The sequence below is a fragment of the Sminthopsis crassicaudata genome, chromosome 2, assembly GCF_048593235.1.
Source record: "Sminthopsis crassicaudata isolate SCR6 chromosome 2, ASM4859323v1, whole genome shotgun sequence".
NCBI classification, from domain to species: Eukaryota; Metazoa; Chordata; class Mammalia; order Dasyuromorphia; family Dasyuridae; genus Sminthopsis; species Sminthopsis crassicaudata.
In genome coordinates this window covers 444,426,245-444,450,625 of record NC_133618.1, presented here as the reverse complement: position 1 = coordinate 444,450,625, position 24,381 = coordinate 444,426,245, and the positions used below count along the sequence as shown (strand labels likewise).

Genomic DNA, 24,381 nt, shown 5'->3' with positions numbered 1-24,381 from the left:
AAATAATAAGGGAATAAAATATATTTAAGGAAATACTTGCTAAAAACTATTAAACATAAAATAGATAAGGGATGCTATTTTCTGAAGACCTTTCATGCCAGAAAGTATACAGATGACATGATACAGTTAAAAACACACACACACACACACACACACACACACACACACACACACACACAAATACTGGATTTAGAGTTAAAAAACATGGATACAAATTTTAGCTCTATTGCTTATTACTTGAGTAGACTAGAGAAAATCATTTTACTTCACCAAATGCCATTCTAGACTGCTTATTTCATCAAGCACATGCAAATCCTCCATTTTTTCCTTAATAGATTGTAAAATCATTGAAGGCAAGGACTATTTTTCTTTTTATTTATATTTGCATTTCCAACTTTAAGCACAGTGCCTGGCACAAAGTAAGCACTTATTTATTTTTTCTAAGCATTTATTTAAAGCTTGTTGACTGACTTCATTTTTTTCACTTGCAAAATGAACAAACTAAATTTGAAGATTTCTAGGTTCCCTTTCTCTCTAAAATCTTATGATCCATCTTGCTAAGTTGGTTTAAATAGTCCAAAACAGAGACAATTGTTTAGGACTCAAACAATAAGCATTTATTAAAGCACTGATGTTACAAAGACAAAAATTAAACAATGTCTCCCCTCAAGAGGTTTTCATTCTACCAGGAGAGACAACACATACATATATAGAATGTACAAAATATACATAAAATAAATCCATGGTAATTTTTGGGGTAAGATACACCAAGGTAACTTTTTGAGTAGGTAGGATTAGAAAATGAATAAACGAATGAAAGTGTTTATTAAATACACGCCACATATCAAATACTATGCTGCATGCTGGGAACACAAATACAAAAGTAAGATAGTCTCCACTTCCAAAGAGCTTACATTCTAAATGGGAAAGATAACATATTAGAAAGCGGTGGTTAGAAAAGAGCACTTTAGTTTGAGAAGTCAAAGGCATGGTAAGTAGTCACAAAGCAATTAATTGTCAGGCAGTATTGATTCTATTACTGGAAAAGCCTTATATAGGAGGTAGCATTTGAGTTAAACTGACAGAAACTAGGGTTTCTAAAAGGTACAAATGAGGAGGAGGATGGGTTTTTCTAAATTTTTAATTCAATTTCGTTTTATTTTCAATTCCAAGTTCTTTCCCTCCTTCTTCTACTTCACCATTGAGAAGGCAAGATAAATAAAATCCATTACAAATACATATGAACATATAATACAAATTTCTTCATTAGCCATGTTCCAAGGGGAAAAAAGCTAGAAATAGAAGAAAATATGCTTCATTCTATACTATCAGTTCTCTATCAGAAAGTGGCAGCATGTTTCATCATTAGTTCTTTGGAATTGTGGCTGGTCATTGTGTTAATCAAAGTTAGTAAGATTTTCAGAGTGGATAACTATTAGAATAGTTCTATTATTGCACATTGTTTTCTTGGTTTTGCTCATTTCATTTTCTATTAGTTCATATAAGTTTTTTCAGAATTTTCTGAAACTATTCCATTCATTATTTTATTTATTTATTTATTTTTTATTTTTTTTGAGGCTGGGGGTAAGTGACTTGCCCAGGGTCACACAGCTAGGAAGTGTTAAGTGTCTGAGACAAGATTTGAACTCGGGTCCTCCTGAATTCAAGGCTGGTGCTCTATCCACTGCGCCACCTAGCTGCCCCCAATTCATTATTTCTTATAGCACAATGATATTCCATCACATTAATATACAATCTGTTCATCCATTCCCTAAATTATGAGCATTGAAATGACGCTTTCTAAGAATGGGAAATAGGCTATACAAAGAGATAGGAGGTAGAATGTTGTGTGAAAATTAGAAAGTTGATTATTTTGGTTGGGCCATGGAGTATATAAAGGAAAATAATGGATAATAAGCCTGGAAGAGTAGGTTGGAACCAGTTTGTGAAGGGCTTTAAGTGCCAAATAGAGGCATTTGTATTTGTTCCTAGACATAATAGGGAACTACTGAATTTAGTTGAACATGGGAGTGACATGTATAGACCTATGCCTTAATAATATTAGCCTGGTAGCTATATGAAGGATGGATTAGAGATAGGAAACACGTAAGGCAGGAAGATCTATTAGAAGGCTATTTCAATAGTCTGGACCAGTGATGTCAAACTCATATAGAATCAAGTACTATTCAACTGTACATAAGGATCCCTGCTGGATGGATACTGAAAATGCATTTACCAATTACTTTTCAATCTGGTTTGGGCCACACTTGGTAGTGTTGTGGGCCACAGCAGGATCCATGGGTTCCTATGTGCAAGTAATGGGAGATTAATTTGTAAATAAAGTTTGTGAAAGGATTTGAAATGTAAAGCTAAGGACTAGCTTTTTTAATTCTATAAATTATGGAAAGCCACAACATTTTTGAGATAGGGAGTGAAATAATAATAAAACAGGGTGCTTAAGACTATTAGACAACAGTGACTGTAAAAGCCTTTAAGAAAGGAAACTAGACCTAATCATCACCTACAAGTATTGCATTTTCTTGATCAAAATCTTTGACATTCCTCCTCTCATCATTTCACCTTCCCTTCTTATTTCCCTCCTAAACCAACACTGCTCCCTCTGATTCCTCCACCCCAAAGTACTTATTCAGACCACGACTCTTGCCCTGACTTCACTCTCCTCCCTTTCTAATTTTAACTGTAAGTTAACCAATTAAATTCAACACCGTACTTTTTATTCTAGCAGCCACTTCTTATCACCATTTATCCTTTCCCAAACCCCAGTTTTCTTGGTTGTAATCCTAGTTCCGTTGCCTTTCAAAATATCATATAACAAGCTTTATGCTCCTTGAATGTGGAAGTAACCTTTTGTGATCCTTACTGTGATGCCACAATATTTATTGCTTCTATCTGGCTGCTTGCAATATTTTTCTCCTTGATCTAAGAGGCCTGAAATTTAGCTATAAATCTCCTCAGATTTTTCATTTTAGGATATTTTTCAGGAGATCAGTGGATTCTTAAAATTTCCATTTTGTCCTCTGGATCTAAGATTTTGAGGCAGTTTTCCTCATGTTTAGACTTTTATTTTTGATGATGGCTTTCTGGCAGTCCAATAACTCTTAAATTTCTTCTTGATCTGTTTTTTCAGATTAGCTATTTTTCCATTAAGAAAGTCCACAGTTGCCCCTATTTTTAATTTTTTTGACTTCATTTTATTATGTCTTACTATTTCCTGGAATCATTAGCTTCTACTTTCCAATTCTAATATTTGATGAATGATTTTCTTCAGTGAGCCTTTGTACTTTTCCCCCTCATTTGGTTTATTCTGCTTTTCAAGGAGTTATTTTCTTCAGCAAATTTTTGTTTCCCTTTTACCATTAGACAGATTCTGTTTTTAGGTTATTATTTTCAGTTTTTGGTGCTTCTTTTATACAGTTGTCAGTTCTCTTTTAATTTCTTATATCAGTGTCATTTTTTCCCTCAATTTTTCCTCTACACCCTTCACTTTCTATGAATTCTTGTTGGGCTAGTATCCAATCAGCATTTTTCTTTGAGGGTTTGGTTGGGTTTAATGTAATTATCTTTTTCCTGATTTTGTCTCTTGATCTTCCCTGCCACCTCAGCAGTTTTTTTTTTTTTTATGGTCAAATTCTCTGTTTATTATTTGTGCTAATTTTTCTAGCCTATTTCTTCATTTTGCACTTTATATTAAGATCTGCTCACTTGGGGATGAGGAAGGACTGTTCCAAGATCAGGCTTTTTTTTGTGCTGCTGTTTTTTAAAAATTATTATAGCTTTTTATTGACAGAACAAATGTATGCATGGGTAATTTTTCAACATTGTCCCTTGCACTCACTTCTGTTCCAACTTTTCCCTTCCCTCCCTCCACCCCCTCCCCTAGATGGCAGGCAGTCTCATACATGTTAAACATATTAAAGTATATCTTAAATACAGTATATGTGCACAGATCTAAACAGTTGTTTTGCTGTACAAAAAGAATCAGACTTTGAAATAGTGTACAATTAGCCTGTGAAGGAAATAAAAAATGTAGGCAGACAAAAATAGAGGGATTGGGAATTCTATGTAGTGGTTCATAGTCATCTCCCAGAGTTCTTTCCCTGGGTGTAGCTGATTCAGTTCATTACTTCTCTATTGGAACTGATTTGGTTCATCTCATTGCTGGAGAGGGCCATGTCCATCATAATTGATCATCATATAGTATTGTTGTTGAAGTATATAATGATCTCCTGATTCTGCTGATTTCACTTAGCATCAGTTCATGTAAGTCTCTCCAGGCCCTTCTGAAATCATCCTGCTGGTTGTTTCTTATAGAACGATAATATTTCATAACATTCATATATCATATCTTATTCAGCCATTCTCCAGTTGATGGGCATCTACTCAGTTTCCAGTTTCTTGCCACTACAAAAAAGGCTGCCACAAACATTTTTGCACATGTAGGTCCCTTTCCCTCCTTTAAGATCTCTTTGAGATATAAGCCCAATAGAAACACTGCTTGACCAAAGGGTATACACAGTTTGATAGTCCTTTTGGCATAGTTTCAAATTGCTCTCCAGAATGGTTGGGTTTAAGCCCAGGGTCACACAGTTAGGAAATGTTAAGTGGCTGAGACCAGATTTAACTCAGGTTTTCCTGACTTCAGGACCAGTTCTATCTATTGCACCACCTAGTTGCCCTTGTAGCCACCATTGCTCTCACAGCATGTGTGTGCAGCTCCAGAGAGGCCTGAACTTCTGAGTCACAGACCTCTCCTGAGAGTAGACCTTCCTAAGTTTCCTTAGGCTGGAAAAAAGTTTCACTCTGACATTCTGTTGGCTCTCCTATTCCACAAATTGATTTGAGGCATTGGTTAGAAGGGAATGAGTCAAAGTATAATCAATACTAGAAAGAATAACCCAATGAGGCTATGTCATCCGGAGGAGCCAGGTTTCAGTACTTGCTAAGAGACATAAGAAATGCATGAAGAAAATATTTGGGATGTAAGGAAGTTTGTTGGGCATGGAATATGTATTTCAGAAGGCACAAAAGAGGGGTAGGTAGCATTTGGCTAGAACTTCTAGGAAAAGGATTCAGGGGGATGAGTATAAGGAATCTGTATGGGAAAGATGGTGAATGGGATAAACTGAGTGAAGACCTCTCATAAGAATGAATTCTCCCAGGCTGAATCCTTGGGCAGGTCTCCTCCAGAGAATTCTCTGGTGGTCCTTGGACTTGGCTTGGAGACTCCTGATCCTACTGGGTAAATTCCTGAAGAGAGACACTCAGAGAAAGCAAAAATGAAAATAAGTGGTACTCTGGACTGGGCTAGCAAAGATAGAGAATTAACTCAGCTCAGGAGATAAGCCAGTAGAAAAAAATTTGGAATCAGTGACATAAATTGTGCACACAACCCAGTAACCAATAAACTAGTGAGCTGGGGGATTCTAAGTGGTTCAAGTCCGTAAGAGTACTCCTTTGGCAAGAACTGAGTGCTTGGGTGACTGGAGTTGGGAGACTCTTAGTGGTTTAAGTCTGTAAGAATGTTCCTTTGGAAATATCAGGTGAGTCCTCCAAAAAAAGGGGACAAGGTGTTATAAACCATGGAAAAGGAACGATTTAAGGTAGCTGGCTCTAAAAACTTTTCTAGTATCCCAAAAGATAGCCCTTTAGGAAATGGGCTTAAGAATCTGGATGAAGTCAAAATTTACAGGGAAGGACAAAAAGAAAATGATTAAATACTGTTGTTTTGTTCCGACAGGTGCCCCACTTGGAGGAAATGTCTTCTGGCCAAAGAACGGATTCCCTGAGGGCTCAGTGTGCCAACAATTTTATCTATATGTAAATTCAAAGGAGTTGTTTAATACTGAGGAGAATGAGTATGCAGCCTTGTGGTTGCTGACTGCAGGACAATTTGCATTGAAGGACAAGGGAAAGGAGCGAGAGAAACCCCATCCTTGGGACCCCTTCTCAGCACTAATTCCTCCCTAAGCCCTTGAGCCAGCTGTCACTCCTATGGCTGCAGAACTGGAACTCCCCTCCTCGCCTCTGCTCCAAAGAGGGGCCAAGAATAGGAGCTTCATTAATTTAGAACCACTGTCTTTTTCCTCTCTTCATGGTCCTCTTTGGAGGGAACTTAAATATTAAAAGTTCAAGAGAAGAATTTAAAAGCAGTGTGTGTGTGTGTGTGTGTGTGTGTGTGTGTGTGTGTGTGTGTGTGTGTACATGCTTTGTCTTCAGTCAGCTGAATTACAAAAGAAAAGATCTGGACATTTGAGAGTTAAAAGAGCTTGTCTTTTATTTTCATTTTATATCTCTGTTTGCCTGTCAGGCACCTTGATTCAAATTAACTTGAATTTTTCTTAAAAGTTAAACTTTCAATCTTCTTTCTCTAGAGGAGACTGGGGAATGGCTAGGATTGCTGCATGTGGGAATGATGGTCCAATCGAGCTTCTCCAAATGGTAGGTTCCCCCAAACCTCCACCCCATGCTCTTGAGTTAGTTTCAGTTTCTATCTAGATAGATCCCTGTGTCCTGATCCCCCAAAGTCCTTGTATTTTTTTCCCCCACAGTCTCTGGACTCTGTAAAAATAAGTGTGTATTCCTACGTGGCTTGGGAAATCTAGGAAAATAAAAAAATTCTCTCTTCCTTATGTGAGCAGTTAAGGGAAGAGTGCAAATTTTGGACAGGAAACAGGAGCTATTATAAAGATTTTGGGAATCGAGGACGGTAGAATTTTTGAGAGAGAGGAGGAATTTTCTTCCAATAATGTGACCTAAATTTGTGTGTTTAAATTTAAATTGTATATGATTAGAATTACTTTCACTTGATGCATTTGGAAACAAGATTTTAGAAATGTGTGCATTAATACTGAAGTATTGCTATTAAAAATAATTTAACTCTGTATTTGATTTGATTTTAAGTAGAAACTGAGTATTTAAATAAAGTTCTCTGGTAACTAACTTAAAGAAATCACGTTTCTATCTCCTAATTAGATGAAATATATTTAAGATACCATGTTGCTTTCTATAGTGTATACTGGGTAATTTGTAAAAATTATGTGAGCTATGCTCTAACATTTTGTCAGCCCTGCTGGACATGTGGTATAAATTTTGTGAATTTGGTCCAAAGTTATTTAGTTATTAGTAATATTTTGAATCTTAAGATTTGTCTTGCTTTCTCTCTTTACATCTGGACATTTGCCTTCATCAGGGAAAGTAGAATGAATGATCTGGGATTTTCCCTATATGAAATGCTGCTTGGTTTACTTTATATGGAAGGGGAAAGGGAAATAGCCTCTTTTTAAACAAAGGATAAATTTTAAGGACTTATAAACTGGCAGTATTCTCATCCCTTTCATTCCTTAGTTGGCCCAGGCAGCACCTTTGGAGTTTGCAGTTTCAGAAGACTGGGTACTTACTAAATCCTGGAAGGAGCAGAATGGGAAGGACCTTATGAGATGTTACTGATGACTGAAACTGCAGCCTTAGAGGCTATTAAGAGATGGACTCATTACACCAAGGTTAAAGGATCTGTGGATGAACCTCAAGAATGGACTGTTAAAGACAATTTATAAGCCGACTCCACACCAGGGCAATTAGGAAGGTTTTGGTGGGAATGCAGATTAGTTGTACTTAGAGGAATTTTAACAATATTTATTTTGTTCTTGTTATTTATATTTCCAGAAGAATTTATAGGGAGATTCCTCAAATGCAGAAAGTTGAATTAACATTTCTTAGGATGAAGAAATTATTAATGTTAATTCTGAGAGGGTTGTTTAATGTAAAATTAAGACTGCCTCACCCATTTCTATATTTCTCTCTCTACATATGTATACATATTCTATAATATATACATGTATTTATATATCTATATTCTATAATATATCTGTGCAATTGACAGAGGTAGTGACTAGTGCCAGTCATTAAATTATGTTCATCGTACCCTATACCCTTGAGTCTGGTCTGGATTTTCAGTAACTTCAATCAGAGGTAAGGGAGATGGTATTGAATTTTGGTTTGGATTTCTTTTTTTTTTCTTTCTTTTTCTTTTCTTTTCTTCTTCTTCTTCTTTTTTTTTTTTTTGGCAAAGGCAATTGGGGTTAAGTGACTTGCCCAGGGTCACATAGCTAGGAAGTGTTAAGTGTCTGAGATCACATTTGAACTCAGGTCCTCCTGACTTCAGAGCTGCTCTCTATCCACTGCACCACCTAGCTGCCCCTTGTTTGGATTTTAAAGGCACATTCCACCAAAAAAAAAAAAAAAAAAAAAAGAAATCCTAAGGATAGCTAGGATGAACAGGCAGGAACATCAAGCTTAGTCCCTTCTCTGGGATCCCTGTTGATTTCCCTTCATTTGAAAGCTTGCTATGTTTTTTGAAACCATCTTGTCAGTCCTAGGAAAAGAATTTGTTTGGGTTTTGCAGTTTCCAACAAGGCATAAGTTTATTTAGAATCTACAAGTTTGTTATATGTTAAGTGAAATCTCTTAGGTATGAGTTTTAATTGGTTGTATCGAGTCATCTTAAAGTTGTTCCCATTGTTTAGATAGATTCTGAGTTCAGTGGTCTATGTCTTTGTCCCTTTGAACATGGTTAATACCTGAACATGTTTTGCTATAGATTGGTTATTGAGCATATTAAAAGTGTTAGGATTCTTACAAGGTGCTAAGTCATTGGACTGGATATAATTATGTAGTTCAGTATGATTGCTCTGACCCTACAAGGAGATGTTATGGGCCAAAACTTGAAACAAGGTACTGAGTGGAATTGAGGAGACAATGACTAAATCTAATTTATTATTGATTTAATCCTATATAATGGTTTCCCCGTGATGAAATGGGTGTACACTTTGTGGACAGTATAGAAGCAGGAAGCTGTCAGAGTTCTCAGGGCTGTTGGGAGAGAACTTTGGGAAAACTTCTTGGGAGATTCAGAGTCAGATTCATTCCCATTTCATCATTTGTGCTGGCTGGAGACATTCTGACAAGAGCTCTCAGGAGCCAAGAAGAGAGCACGGCCTTTATTAAAGCTAACCAGGCTCCAGGAAAAGATTCAAGATTTTGAAGGACACAATAAAGGATCTGGACTTTAACTCCTGGCTGCATTTTGGGATTATTGAACTGAACTGAAACTAAGGCTGCTCCCAGAAGCTCCTCAAGAAATCCTGCTCCCAGAGAATGATTATAATTTAGAGAACAGAACATTATATAAAAGTAAAATGATTTGTGTAATGTTGAATTTAAAACCATCTACTTAGATATGAAAATAAGTTGTGAACCTTATAGGAAAAATTTCTTACTGTTATCAATCAATGCAAGATTATAATCAATACTTTTATTTATGTGATTCTTGAGAGCTAAATTCACCTGAAGATTTGATTAATGAGACTTGCTATTTGAGATAAAATCTCTTGGGACGGTAGCTGATATTATTTAGAGTTTTGAATTCAGGTATAATTGTCTGATGGAATATCAAGTCAGTAACCCACCATTTGAAAAAAATATGCCACACTCAGAAGAATGTGATCCTAAATCGTTAACAGGAAGTGGTTAGTATCTGAGCAAGAGTTGGGAGGACAACCTTGGCCTCTACTTAAGGTGGGATCCTTCTGACTCACTTTCCAGTGGAATTTATTCCTTTGAATAAGAACCTACTTGATTATTCCTGAGTTTGGGTATAAGGTGGAATTATTTAATGTATTATTGGTTGAGAACTGTGACAATTACCTAATGTCAAGCTGATAATCAGAGCAAGTGATCAGTAGAAGCCATGAACATAATTCAAGTATGTAGGATCTTTGAGTTTTCAATCTGAGAATATGTGGTCATTATATTTAAATAAGTAGGTAAGTTAGTATTGGGGTTAGTGATCTATCTGTTGCTAGATGCATATGTCTGTCTGTTTCTTTTGGCATTTCTGCTGTTGCTGACTTTTGTGGTAGGCATCTTTATTTACTCCAATTACTGGGGATGCAAATGATTGGGGTGATAGGTGGTACCCAGAGAGTTGGGGATACAGAACCCCAATTTATATGATGAACAGGTTCATTAGACTCCAGGCTATGGTCAAAATAATTAAGGCACTGGACTTGTTAGCAGTTTCCCAAATTGATTGGAGACTGAGGATGAGATAATTAAGGAAATATATCTAGAATTTGTGTGAGAGGTCTCCAAAGATTAATAAGACTGAATAGGATGAATTGAATAAAGACCTCTCATAAGAATGTGACTTCGACCTATACCATAATTATCACTTGAAACTTTGCAGTAACAAATTGTGCTATAGACAAAAGCTGTTCCTCCTGTTCCCCCTGTCCTTTTTGCCACAATTAGCATTAAATGGTAATGGCAAAGAGCTTGTCATTGGCTAGTATTCTTTGTCTAGTAGATTGGCTAGAAGATTTTTAGTTAGTCTCTGGGTAGATATTTTGTCTCTAGATATTTCCCATTTTAAAATGTAAGCCTGAACTAATAGTCAATAGTAGAAAAGATCAGAAGGAGATGAGGACTTGTCCATTTAGGTTTATATAATCCTGTATTTTGCACCTTGTGCTTTGCACTCCTATTCCAACATTGTTATCTTTGGGAGTTGCTCTTTCTTGAGAGATTGTAATAAATTCTTTTTTGTTTTTTACCTTGAGAGTCTCTGATTTCAATTTGGATAAGGGTCATTTTCCCTCACAATTGGATTTGCTTGATGACTTATAGGGGTTCAGAATCACTGGGATGTATGGGATAATATTTAAATATAAAAAATATTCATCATTGGATAGAAGGTATCACTGCTATTCCTTCTTTGGAAGGAATGGTCTGAAAATCAGACCATAGACAAACACATCAAATGGAAGGCACATAATCAAGATGGTTAGAGGAGAGGTCCTGTTTTATTACTATTATTTTTCTTCAAAAGTTAGAGATTAGGCAGAAGATGGAACAGAGTAAGAGATCTAAGTAAAATGTGAATAGCAGGAGATAAAAGTTCTGCTCTTCACTGACTTTTCTGTTCTCCCAAAGGATAGATACAGCAGAAAGCCAGAGGTCAAAGGAAATTTTGCTCCTATTCTTACCAAAGTATCTCCACATCTCCAGTGAGAAATCAGACAGCAGGAGGTAGAAGTTGTCTTGTGCTAGAGCACAGGAAGTCTGTGGTCCCTAGCAGCCTTCCCTCAGGGAACATATATGCAAGAAGAGATGAAAAGCCTGATAAGGTCAGAGAAAGATCTTATTCTTCTCACCTGAGGCTAGAGATCAAGCTGGTATAACAGGAGGTGGAAGTCTCTAGCACAGGGGGACTGAAGTTGATCTATCCGTTGAGGAGTAGAAGATAGAAGATATGGGTGATCAGAGGAAAGAAATCAGTGGATAGAGAGAAGTTGAAGTTTAAAAAAAAAATGGGATTAGGGGCAGCTAGGTGGCATAGTGTATAGAGCACCAGCCTTGAATTCAGGAGGACCAGAGTTCAAATCTGGTCTCAGACACTTAACAATGCCTAGCTGTGTGACCCTGGGCAAGTCACTTAACCCCAGCCTGGGGGAGGGGGGAATATGGGATTAGATATATCTACTGAGAAAATGAGAGGGGACATACATAGAGATATCCAAATAGATACAAGACAATGTTAGGAGAAAGAAACATACATAAGATTTTAAACACACACACACACACACACACACACACACACACACACATAAGACAATGTTAGAAGGAAGGCAGGGAAATCAAGAAAAACTTCATGTAGAAAGTCATTTGAACTGAGCTTTGAAGGAAAGAAAAGATTCTAAGAGGTAGAGGTAAGGGACATTCCAGGTATAGGTGACATTCTATACTATAAAAAGTCATAAAACAAGGAGATGGAATGCTGTAGAGAATTAAAAATGGATAAGGTATGAGAAGCAAGACAACACAATCCTTACTACAACAAAGCAAATTTAAAGATTGCTTTAAAGAAGATGAATTCTGATAATGGAAAAATCAATGAAGGTTCTAGAGAAGAGATAAAGGAACCAGCTTTACTCCACATCACAGTAATGGAAATCTACTAGGATAGAATAGTGCATGTGCATGTGTGTGTGTGCATGTGTGTGTGTGTGTGTGTGTGTGTGTGTGTGTGTATACATTATCAGACAAAGTTTATACTGGAAAATTTCCCTTAGTTTTTCTTTGTCACAAGGAAAAGTTCAATCTGGAAAGGGTGAATGAGAAATGACTTAGGGAAAGGCAGAAAACTTTAATAAAATATGTTTCTAAAACACCTAACACATTTTTACATCTTTCTCTTTATTTTTCCCATGATTTAGTTTAGATTAACAGTTTTTTTTTGTGTTGTTAAATATGACACAAGCATGCAAGATAATGGGCTGGAAATAAAAAAGTAACTATAAGAATAAATCACTGATAGAATAAAACTTTTGGAACCCTTTTGCTAATATTTTATTTAAGATTTTTGCATCAATATTCATTAGGGAAATTTGACTATAATTTTCTTTCTCTGTTTGGACCCTACCTAGTTTTGGCATCAGCACCATATCTAAATCATAAAAAGATGTTGGTAGGACTCCTTTCCTTATTCTTTCAAATAGTTTGCATAGTTATTAGAATTAATCATTCTTTAAATGTTTGGTAGAATTCACATGTAAATCCTGGAGATTTTTTTCTTATAGAGTTGATTAATAACTTGTTCAATTTCTTTTTCTAAAATGGGATTAAGTAATTTATTTCCTCTTCTGTTAATTTGAATAATCTATATTTTCGTAATCTAATAATAATAATCTATATTTTCGTATTTTTCACATAGAGTTGAATAAAACAACTCCCAATTATTGCTTTAATTTCCTCTTCACTGTTAAAAAGTTCTCCCTTTTCATTTTTGATAGTAAAAATTTGGTTTTCCTTCTTTCCTTTTTCTAATCAAATTAATTAAAGGTTTATCTATTTTGTTAGTTTTTTCATAAAATCAACTTTTTAGGTTTTGTTTATTAATTCAATAGTTTTTCTTACTTTCAACTTTTTTAATCTCTCCTTTTATTTTCAGAATTTCAAATTTGGTATTTAATTGGGAGTTTTAGAATAAAAACTTTTAGACTATGGAAAAAAGTTTACTTTGCTTTGATTGCAATTTTAATAAAACCCTTAATAGCACTGGAAATGTGTTACAGGGTTTAAAGATGTTCTCCCTTTTATAACATTAAGTTTTACTCTTTTATTTTTTCAGCTACTGATAAAAAAATTAATACTTTCAAGCAACCCCATAGAACACTATCCCTTGACTAACAAATGCTAATAAGTAATAATAAGATATTGACCCTTAAAATTTTATAAAGGAATGTTTGTAACAACTACATATATCTTTATTCTACACTAATAAGTACATTAGGCAAGTTATCCTCTAGCTATTAGAAATGCATAAAATCCAATGAAAGAAAACTGTATGTGGATACTAAGATGATAATGTAAACAGAGATATATCCTGATGAATTCATGTCAATTCAAGTCACTTAATACAAAATTAAGAGGCAGCACAGCATAGTAGGCAAAGCCCTGGATTTAAAGTTATGAGACCTGGGTTTAAATCCTGCTTCTGACATTTAATAGCCATGGAGCCTTGAATAAATCACTTTACTTACTCTCTTGAGTTTCAGTTTCTTCTTCTGGAAAAATGGAATAGTGATACTTATATAATCTACCTAACAGGGTTATTGTGAAGTCCTTTGTAAATTTTAAAAATCATCATATAAAATATGATTTATTATTATACATAGATAAAATCAAAGTTTTTGATTTTGACTAAACCTTGAAAAATTAAGGCCAAAAAAAAGAGAAAAAATTAAGGCAAGGCTAAATATACCTATTTTTTGTTTGGTATGCCTAGCCTATCTATTTACGACAGAATTTGTAAGGTCTTATAAGTTTAACTATAACACAGAAAAGACAATTTAGGATAAAAAGAGAACTGATTCTTCCTCAGGAAAGCAGGAGTAATAGATATGTTTGTTTAGTTTACAACCAATGTGTACCCATGGTGGAAGGACATATGAATTTCTCTTACCAGGTACCTGAAATCATTTGATTGCTATATGATTCAGACTTGGACAGAATGGATATAGATGAGTTTTAATGTGCCCTGTGACATTTTGTGGAATATATTCATATCAATAAGAACACAGATCCTTTTTCAGTTCTTAACTATTTGAGATAATCAAAGGAGTTTAAAACTAAAAGGGATCTTCTAGAATATGTTCTTTCTTACTTTCAAATATATACTAATTAGCAAAATTGATATAGAATGATAAGTGATAAAACATCAATTTTAAATATAAGTGGGTGGCTTCCCATGTGTTTAAAAACAATTTCCATAATAAAATTAAAACTTTGCCTATTTTATCATTATGAGTTCCCCTTCTTCAGTTGTAAGTTTAAAAAAAGCTATTCCCTGATCTTTTCTACCCCCACCCATCCACAATAACATCTTTTCCTAACCAAGTTACATATAACTAATACCTCTTATCTAACTCGTCCTTCCTAACCAGTCTAATGAAATGACCTTCTCAAACATGACCAACAACTGTCTTATCACCAAATCTAAAACCTTTTCTTTCCTCTTTAGTGATCATCTTCCTTAATTTCACTGCAATATTTGAAGCTGTTGACCTCCTTCTTAAAAGGGTATTTCTCTCAGATTCAGAAGCACAATATTCTCTTGATTTTACTCCTATATCTCCTCTAATAATTTCTTATTTTCCTTATTGGCTCCTCATCTTCTTCTGGATCCCTTATGATTATTGATCCCTGCCTCTGCCACTTACTATTTCTGTGAGCTTGGTTGTGAGTTTGGTTGGTCAACTCAACCTTTTGGGCCTCAGTTTACTCATTTGCAAAATGAGAAGGTTGGACTCAATGGTCTGAAATCTAGTTACTGTGTTCCTCAAAGTCTGTCATAGGATCTCTTTATTCCCTATACTAGTTCTTGGAAATTTTATTCACTCCCATGGGTCCTTCTACCTCTATAGATGACTAAAATGCATCTCCTACTCCTTGGCTCCAAATATTTAGAAGATATCTCTATCATGATATTCTGTTGATGTCTCAAATTTAACATAGCCTAAATCAAGTACTTTTCTTTCTACATCTGCTCTTAAGATTTTTCTACTTTTATTTATGGTATCACTGATTTCCCAAAATTTTTCATCTTTAAAACCTCTGGTTTCTTGATCTTTGACCTCTTCTTCAGTCCTCAAAAGCACAGTGTTTGAGCTGAAAGGGACCTTTATGTATCAACTAGTGCAACTACTTTTATTCATTTATGAATGTTTTATTAATATGTTTTGTCTTTACATCAGTCATTTATGACACAGGTCTCCTATTCCTGGGCTTTCCTACTGTACTATAATGCCTCTCAATTGTGTATCAAGTGACAAATACAAAATAAACTCATCAGTCATTTACTATTCCAACCCTCCAGTGAACTCTTTGTAACAAAGGAAAACAATTAAAAGAAATATAACGAATACAGAAATCACATTTTTGCTTTAAATTAGATCATATAACCGATGCATGTAATATTCTGTCTGAACAAAGTTGCCTCTATCGCTGCCACTCTGGAAGGAATATGCTTTAATTTTCCCTTCTTTGAGACCTTAATTAAATTTCTTATTTTATAGAAGAAATCCCACCTCTTCAAACTCTATTAAATTCATCCCTTCTCTATTCTCAATGCTGCCACTTTATACAATTCCTTATGAAATATTACCCATATTAGTCTTCCTTCCTCCCCCTTCTCTTCTATTCTCCAATTTTTCCTTCATGTTGCTGCCAGCCTAATTTTATACACATTTATTGTTATTTTTACTCCTTTACTAAAACATCTTCAGAGACCCTTAGTGAAGTTATAAGTTCTAACTTTTTTTAACCTGACAATCAAGAATCTACAACTTGGTACCTATCTTTTCCAGTTTTGTTTCATTTCACTCCCTTCTGTGAACTTTACGCTCCATCAAAATTGGATTCCATTCGGATACCAACTACATCCTGTACTCTACGCACCTTAAGGTCTTTGGTCCCTAGCTAGAATATTCTGTTACTCCTCTACTTAATTTGCACCCAATTCTTTAAAGTCCAACTCAGATTCTACTTCCTTAATTAAATTTTCCTTTATGCTTTTAGTCAGTAATGACTATCCCTCAGAATAAAATACTTTGTTATGCAAATCATATGTTTATGATTTAAGATGTGTGTTTTAATTATCTTACAGTTTGAGAGACTATGTGGGCTCTGTAAAGAAAGTTGGTCTAGAAGAAAGGAGAACTGAGTTCAATCTCTGACACACTATCTGTGTGATTCTGGGCAAGTCATTCAACCTCACAGTTCTCTAGTCTAGGCCATTCACTAAATTTATGAATTGCAGGGAAAGTATTGAGCTAGAGTGGTAGGAGGAGTTTCCTTGCCTGGAAATTCCTTTATAGCAATGAAACTATAGGTCCAGTCATCATATTATTCTAATAATTTGTAAGCCTTGACTTTATTTCATTCAGATTGGTGATTTTATATATGGAGAACTTTCACTGAGAGGTAAATTGCCCATAATCTGGAGCAGGACTTGAATTTAGGTATTTCATGGCTATATTAATTGCTCCAAATTAATAAGTTTTGTGGTATAGTCTATCTTGAATATCATGATGAGTAATGAAATACAGAGAAGAGACTATATTATAAGAAAGGATATAGATCCAGAGCTTAGAGTGGGCTTCAAAATCCATCTAGTCCAACTCCCTCATTTTAAAGAAGAGAACACTGAGGCTCAGGAATGCTATAAAGTCACCAAACTGATAAATAGCAGAGGTAGAATTTCAGTTTAGGTAGTCTAACTCCATAGTAAGCATTCTTTTTAAAAAAAATGGTTCTTAGGAACTTAGTCAAACAAACAGTTCAATATACAAACAAGAAAGAGGGTTATATAAAATTATAAACTTATGTACTGTAGTGGGCCAGAAGTTAAGAATCCATTTCAGGTTTTGAATCTTACTGTAACTTGGCTCACCCAAAACTCCCTTATTTAAATAGCAGAGACTGCTTGTCAATAATCTAGTGACTGAAGTAAAATGCAAACACTACTATTTGGATTAAAGGCAAACCTTTGAATTCAGGACAGGAAAAAGAGCCCACAATAGAAACTAAAGGCATTTGGGAGAAAGCTATTTGAGACAATGGTATGATAAATGTGTATCTAAATTATTTGCATCTCTGTCTAATTAACCAAGATCCAGGGCTTAATCATTTACATCTCAGTAGATCTTGCTTGTTAAGTGAGAAAACTATAGGAACTTCAAAGAGTGTACTTTGTATCTAGTCTATGAGCATTTGAGAGATATATGTATATTCGTCTCTCTGAACAATAAATTTTGAAGAGTCCATAATCCAGACTTCTCTGCCTGACCCTGGTATGTTTCCACACCCTTCTCATCACTACAGGAGCTAGACTCCAACAATGTACTGCCTTTAAAATATATGTCTACTAATTTTATAAGGTAGTAACACAATTGTATTTTCCCTCTATTTTTATTTTCTTTTGTAGACTTAAAAATGCACATCATGGGGCCCCTATTTAAAGCATATCTATCAAGGCTGTTTGGTATAATGAAGAGAAAGCTGGCTTTGAAATTAGACCTGAGGTTCAAATATATATTACGAGTGCTCCTTGCATACTAGTCCATGCTATATTTACTGGGTTAAGCATTTCTTATTGGAAAGGTCCATCCCAGAGGTAAATATTATGAATATTGTATATTATGATTCACTTTAATACTGGGTGATTCATCAGAGAGAATAGATCTTGATCTTGAGAATTCAGAAATTATTTAAACCAAGCTCCTTATTTTGTATGTAAAGAAAGTGAAACCCAGGGAATGTGTAATTTGCCAACATAGAGCTAGCAATTAGCAGAGTTAGGCAGTAAACCCACATCACTGACTTGAAATCCTTTGCTTTCTGCTATGTTCAAGACCGAGAAATCCTATTTAAGGTATTGTTATCAAAAAACACAACTTCTTTTTGATAAGACAGAATATCCATATTAGAAAAAGACTCTTCACAAATCAGTTCATGCCAACTGAGCAATGTATATGTATATATTATATATATATGTATATTATATATGTGTGCATATATGTATACTATATGTACATACATATAATATATATATTTTACCAGAATTCCATTTTATTAGCCCGTTCCCCACAACTTAATAATTTTTTCTGTCAAAAAATGTTTTGTTTATAAAAGTTCTCAGTCTTTAATATCACATCAGGCAGCTTTTAACTTTTTATATTATTCAGTGTTCTGGATTATGATACTTCCTCTATGCATAATTTTATAAAATTTACCCACTTAGAAAATTGTCACTACTAGGGTTCAGAGTAAGTCCTACTGTCTAGATAATTACTATGTAATTAGAAGGAGTAAAATGCATACTCTTAAAACTCAAGCAATATATGCAACATGTAACTTAATACTATCTTTATCTCCCTATTTTTCTGTCTAGCTTGCTCCCATCCAGGCCCAAAATAAGGTAAAGCCTCAGTTTTGCAAAATGCCTTCCCCTCCATAGCACTGTTATGGATAATCTCTCTTTGAGCTATTGAATATGCCAATTTGTGGCAATGTTTTTCTGTTCACTGAACTGCTTCATTTCTTCAAGGGAACAAACTGTTCTTCAATAAAGCAGGAATTGGCTGTGTTTTAACAAAGATTTTTCCCTTCTGACTGTGTTTTTGCAAGAGACCCAAGTCAATTTATAGCCAAGTAACAAAAGGTCAGCAAGGTTAAGTCAAGCAATGGGTGTAATTCCTGTGTGTCACAGCCAGTAAAGGAAATGGGTGGGAATAAACAGTATGAAATTTTGACCTGAAATTATTTATGCAAAGCTATTATAGTAGAATAAGTTAAGAAGCAACTCATGATTTCCAAAGTCCAGGGATCCCTGTAGTCCTCAAAAAAAGTAGTCACCTTGGAAACTAAGATTCCTCAATGAGAGCCAGGCCGCCAGTATTATTTTTGCTTTCATCTTTGGTTCCCCCAGCACCACAATTACCTGGAACATAATAGGTATTTATAAATGCTTGTTGAATTTCACCGTCTCAAATAGAGGGGATATGTTTATAGCCCGATTTTTTAAAAAAGAAGTTTAAAATTTTTCTGATGCAAATTTAGTAGTCCTTGATAATTTTATAAAAATTAAAACTTACAGGTAAACCAGAACTTAATGAACACTTTCATTTTAGAATCTGTCAGCCTAACTTTCATCAAAAATAGCTATTTTAACCAAACAATATAGTGGGAAGAACAGTCCCATAAGAGTGAAAGTTTATCTGTTTTTAAACTGCTAGACATGTGAAGAACTAAGGCATCATTTAACAAAAAGAAAAACAATATAAAATGCCTACCTTTAAAACAGATGTGAAATGCTTACTTCAGTAAGTTAAACAATGGCAAACAAATTTATAATTATTTTTAACACACAGATCTCTAGTATTTATGCAAAGGGAGTAGGAAAACAGTTAAATGTCAGGAAAGACTACTTACCTCCAAAATAGTTCCTCCCTATCAATTTGTTCTATTCCTTAAAATTATTAAAACCATTGTGAAAGTGTTATCTAAGAAGAGTAACTTACTAAGCCCCAATCATGAACATGAATTCACCCAGTGTTGGTACTAGTCAAGTTTGTTTTCATGGATAAAAGACTAGGCATAAGTCATAGAATGATATTTATTTAAGTGTAGGAGCTCACAGTAAAGGCACACTGGAGACAGACAGTATGATAGTACAAAAGGCAGCAACTTCTTCAAAAGTTTTACTTAGAGCCAGCTGCCAGATTACCAAGAATAAAAGTGATACTACTTTCAGTTGGCAGAATAATTGGAGTAAACACCCTCAAAGAAGTCTTAAGAAAGTTCAACAGTGTCCTTAAAGCATGTTTAAGATACAAATGTGACAGACAAGAAGAAACCTTAGTTAGGTAAATAAAGAGCTGGACCGGGTGAAATATGCTGGATGTATTACAAAAAAAAAAAAGCCACAATTATTAGGAGTTACCAATGATAGTATGTATGCTTTACATACTTCTTGAAGAAAACTAAAATATTTAAGATTTGAGATGGCCTAGAAGAATAAAATGGATCAGTTAATATAATTTGAAAATTTGTTCACTTAATTTCAATTTTAAAGAAATGTTTTTAAAGTCCTTATAGAGGGTAGTATTGAATGGGAAGAAGGAGAAGAAGAAAAAGGAGAAGGAGAAGGAGAAGGAGGAGGAGGAGGAGAAGGAGGAAGAGGAGGAGGAGGAGAAGAAGAAGAAATGCATTTGGATTCAAAACCTAGCTCAGATATTTATAACGTATATCACCCAAGGCTAGTCACCTAATCTCTCTGTGACAGTTTCATCATCTTGTATTTGTTTATTTATTAATTTTCATTTTTTCATCTTCTTTAAAATGAAAGTATGTTATTGGACTGTTAAAGATAACAACAGGCAAATGGCAATTGTTCAAGGGAGTGCAGGAGCTTTGAAACTAATGCACAATAAATTAAACAATTTTCCAACTTAAAAAGTAATTCAGAATTATACCCAAAATATCACTAAGCTGTTTATGTACTTCCGTTTATGTACCAAGATAGTACAAAACCATATACTCAAAAAAGATCAAATAAAGAAGGAAGTGATCCATGGACACTAAATTATTTATAATAGCTTTTTTTTTTTTTGGTTGTAGCAAAGAACTAGAAACAAAGTGGGTACATATAAATTTGGGATTCCTCTCAGAGACATCTGTCCCCTATGTCAAAGAAGTCTCCTCTTTAAGATGTAGCTCAAATATCACCTTCTACTGCTAGTGCCTTTCTTCTCAAATGGCCTTGTATTTATTCTCACATTTTGTATTTATTCCATAAATATATAAGTATGTACACATACATACTTGTCTCTCAAGATGCAAGCCCCTTGAGAGTAAGGTTTCACTCACTCATTTTATTGCACTCCAGAACTTTGTAAAGTGCCTAATACACAATTATTGTTCAGTTGTTTAGTTGTGTTTGACTTTTCATGACCATATTGTCTATTGAGTTTTCCCAGCTAAGATGATAAAGTTGTTTGACTTTCTTTCTTCACTGTATTTGTACATAGTAGTCACTTAATTGAATTGGTAAGGAGCACTTTATCTAGAGTTCTCTCTACAGTGTATAGTCTACACTAGTCTCCAAAGTGGAGCTATGAAAATATAAAGAATAAGATTTGGCAATGACTGGGTAGTATATAAGATACCAAGGTTGTATGAGAGAATGGTGGCACCTTCAATAGTAATAGGGAAGTTCAGAAGAGGGGAAGGTTTGGAGGGAAAGATAATGACTTCTGATTTGCAAATGTTTAGTATGAAATGTCACTGGGACATCCAATTTGAAATATTCTTTAGGTAGTTGGAAATAGGGGATTGGAGCTTAGAAGAAAGACTAATTAGAATTGGATACATAGATATGAGAATCAACTATAAAGATTAGTGAACCTATGAGAGCCTATGATAAGATCACCAAGTAATATTCCTTAATTACAGATGTATGTAACTTCTCTATGCCCCCCCCCATGCTGCTAATACATTTCCTCTCAAATTACTATGCAGCTATTTTGTATATAACTGTATTTATTAACTTCATTTTTATCCAATTCAGTGAGGTCACAATTAATGACAGTGTGAATAGTACAAAATTCAATTTAGTACAAATTATAAAATAATATCAAATCACATTTAATATGAACCAAAATTCAATTAATGTGACACATGCAAGTTTGCCATCTGTGTCTCTTGCCTATTGTCATAGGTGGATGTGCTGTGCTGCAGCAAAGCTTATTATCAACAGCTGCTTTTTTTTTTTTTTTAATAAAGCCCCTAATGGACAAAAGGAAGAATACTTCAAATAGGAACAATGTCAGCACATTGTTATTCTATTAGAACAAAAAAAATTGATGTAACTGAACCATGATCGTGGTCACAATAAAATAAGATGCTGAAATGTCTGAATCCAAGGTACAGAATATTATAAAACATGAATGTGAAATAAAAGTAAAAAAGTTGCATCAGGTTTTTTTGTGTTTTACAAACAACTGTAAGGTGTTAGTGATCAGAAAAGAGCATTTATTTAGTTGTATTGGTTGAAGATGGCAAACAAAAATGCATTCCTTTTGAGCTTAGTAGCCATTGAGACAAAAGTTTATTTGAAGTTTATGACAGTAAAAGAAGAGAGAAAGTGTCAAAACTTCTACCACAAATATTATTTTTGGTTCTAAAGCTTTAAAAACTAAGTTCAATTGCATTACATTAAAATTATCAGAGATGAGACCAGTATAGATGAAGATCCAGCAGGTAATTATCCTGCTGTTTTGAATAAAATAACTGAAGGAGCATATACTGATCAAGAGATTATTAATGTGGAAAAAGATACCTTCTAAAACTTATATTTCTGAGAAAGAAAAAAAATTCAATTTGAATTTAAATGTGTAAGATGGGTCTCACATTTTTCCTGGAGAAGGGTAATGAAGAAAGGAATTTCAAGTTAAAATCAATGCTTGTTTATTGGTCTTGAAATCCTCATCTTTTGAGTTGCTCTAACCATAGATCAATTTCAGTTCTTTGGAGGTCAAATAAAAAAACATGATTAACTAAAACTGTTTCTGAAGACTGGTTTCAAGTTACTCAAGATCAGCTGTTGAAAAATATTACAAGAAAAACAGCATCCTTTATAAAGCATTAGTGATTTTGAATTATGTCCTAGGTCATCCAACTACATTTGGTTCATCTTATGAGAATGCGAACACACAAATTTGTTGTGATATGAAAAAACTTTTCTCTACCTATCAGCATATATATTTTATATATATAAAGATTTTTTAAAACCGTTCATTTTATACTTCTAAACTATCTTAAATAATAATAGTAACTTTCTATCTTAAATAACAATAGTAACTTTTTTTGTCATATCCGTGTAAGATTATCTTTTAACTATGATATTCAGTAATTTTGAATTTTTTAAAATTTTGATTTTTATAATGTATTATTTTATAATAAACTTTAGTAAAAAATACATTGTTCATCTTTTGCTGTTATGTTACATTAAGAGATTAACAACTTATTTTTAAAATATTTTCACTGCATATTTCAATTGGGCTGGAAATGATTATTTTATACATAATTACAACTTTAAATAGTTTGAATTTAAATAGTGCAACCACTTCACAGGATTTCTGAATTCACAGTAACTGAGATCTAACTTTATTTTTACATAAATTTGTTGGCTTACCCATTAGAATGCATTAGATAATAAGTTTACTGAGATATATTGGATTGTTTGCTGACTGTGGGAGGGGGATGGGAAGAAGGAAGAGAAAGAGTTTGGAGTGAAGAGTTTTGCAGGTGTGAGCGTTGGGGCTATCTTGGAATGTATTTTGAAAATGGGGGGCTGTTATTAAAAAAAGAAGAAGGAAAAAATTAAGGTTTAGCAAAACTAATGTACTGAAAAAAATCTGATGTTTTGTTACATTCCACACCATGGTCTTCCACCTCTGCAAAAAATAAAGGGGAGCTGTTTTCTCAAAAAGAAAAAAGTTCATTTTGAATAGGGATGGTTTCCTTCTTTGAACGTATATCTTCAACACCCAGCATAGAACTTGATTAATATAGCAGATTAATAAATATCAATTAATTGAAGTGATACAGCAAGAGTGAGGTAATTAAGAAGTCATTTCCTGAAATCATTGAAATATTTAGAAGAAGAAATTGTAGATGGAAGCCAGTTATTTAAATACTTCTCTATTTCTGCAGTGTTTTATAAGTTGTATTCTTATAATTTCAGTGAGCATATCTCAGTAGATGGATAATTAGATATTTTATACACTATATAGGTAATTTTAAACTGAATTTCTCTCTCCCTTTGCCAGCTTTTGTTGGCAACATACTAAAAGGTTGACAATTGTGGGTTTATGTTCTTTCAAGGATGAAGTGAACTTATTGTTTGTTCTTCATTGTTGAAGAGAACCATGACATCAGGGAGGTGATGTCATGATATGTGAATGAACTATATTTAAGTGAAGGAGGTCTGTACAAAATCATTAGCCTTTCTTTCTCCACTAGAGCCACCTGGGTTCCAGAGACAAGATATAGATCAGGATAAATGGAGATGGCCTTAGATACAGTGGGAAATCTTGGCTTTTTAAAGAAATCTCACTGAGAAATTGCTATAATATTCTACGCTTAATATAATCAGTATTAAGATCTATAAACAAAAACTAGAGGATTCTTCTGTCTCTATATAGAATGGCTTTCAATTTAGGCACTGCATATCCTATTGAA

The 24,381-nt window shown here is 34.2% G+C and overlaps 1 protein-coding gene across 14 annotated transcripts in view; it reads right to left on the bottom strand.

The window, feature by feature from the left end:
* The window catches only part of ZHX3 (zinc fingers and homeoboxes 3), a 156,610-nt gene that overhangs the window by 48,335 nt on the left and 83,894 nt on the right, over positions 1–24,381 (bottom strand). For 4 of the 14 annotated variants that reach the window (XM_074292653.1, XM_074292651.1, XM_074292649.1 and 1 more), the window contains one exon: positions 18,994–19,078. The exons of the other annotated variants lie outside the window; for them this stretch is intronic. The gene's annotated coding sequence lies outside the window, so the exon portion shown is untranslated. The remainder of the gene's footprint in view (positions 1–18,993; positions 19,079–24,381) is intronic. 14 annotated transcript variants of the gene reach the window in all.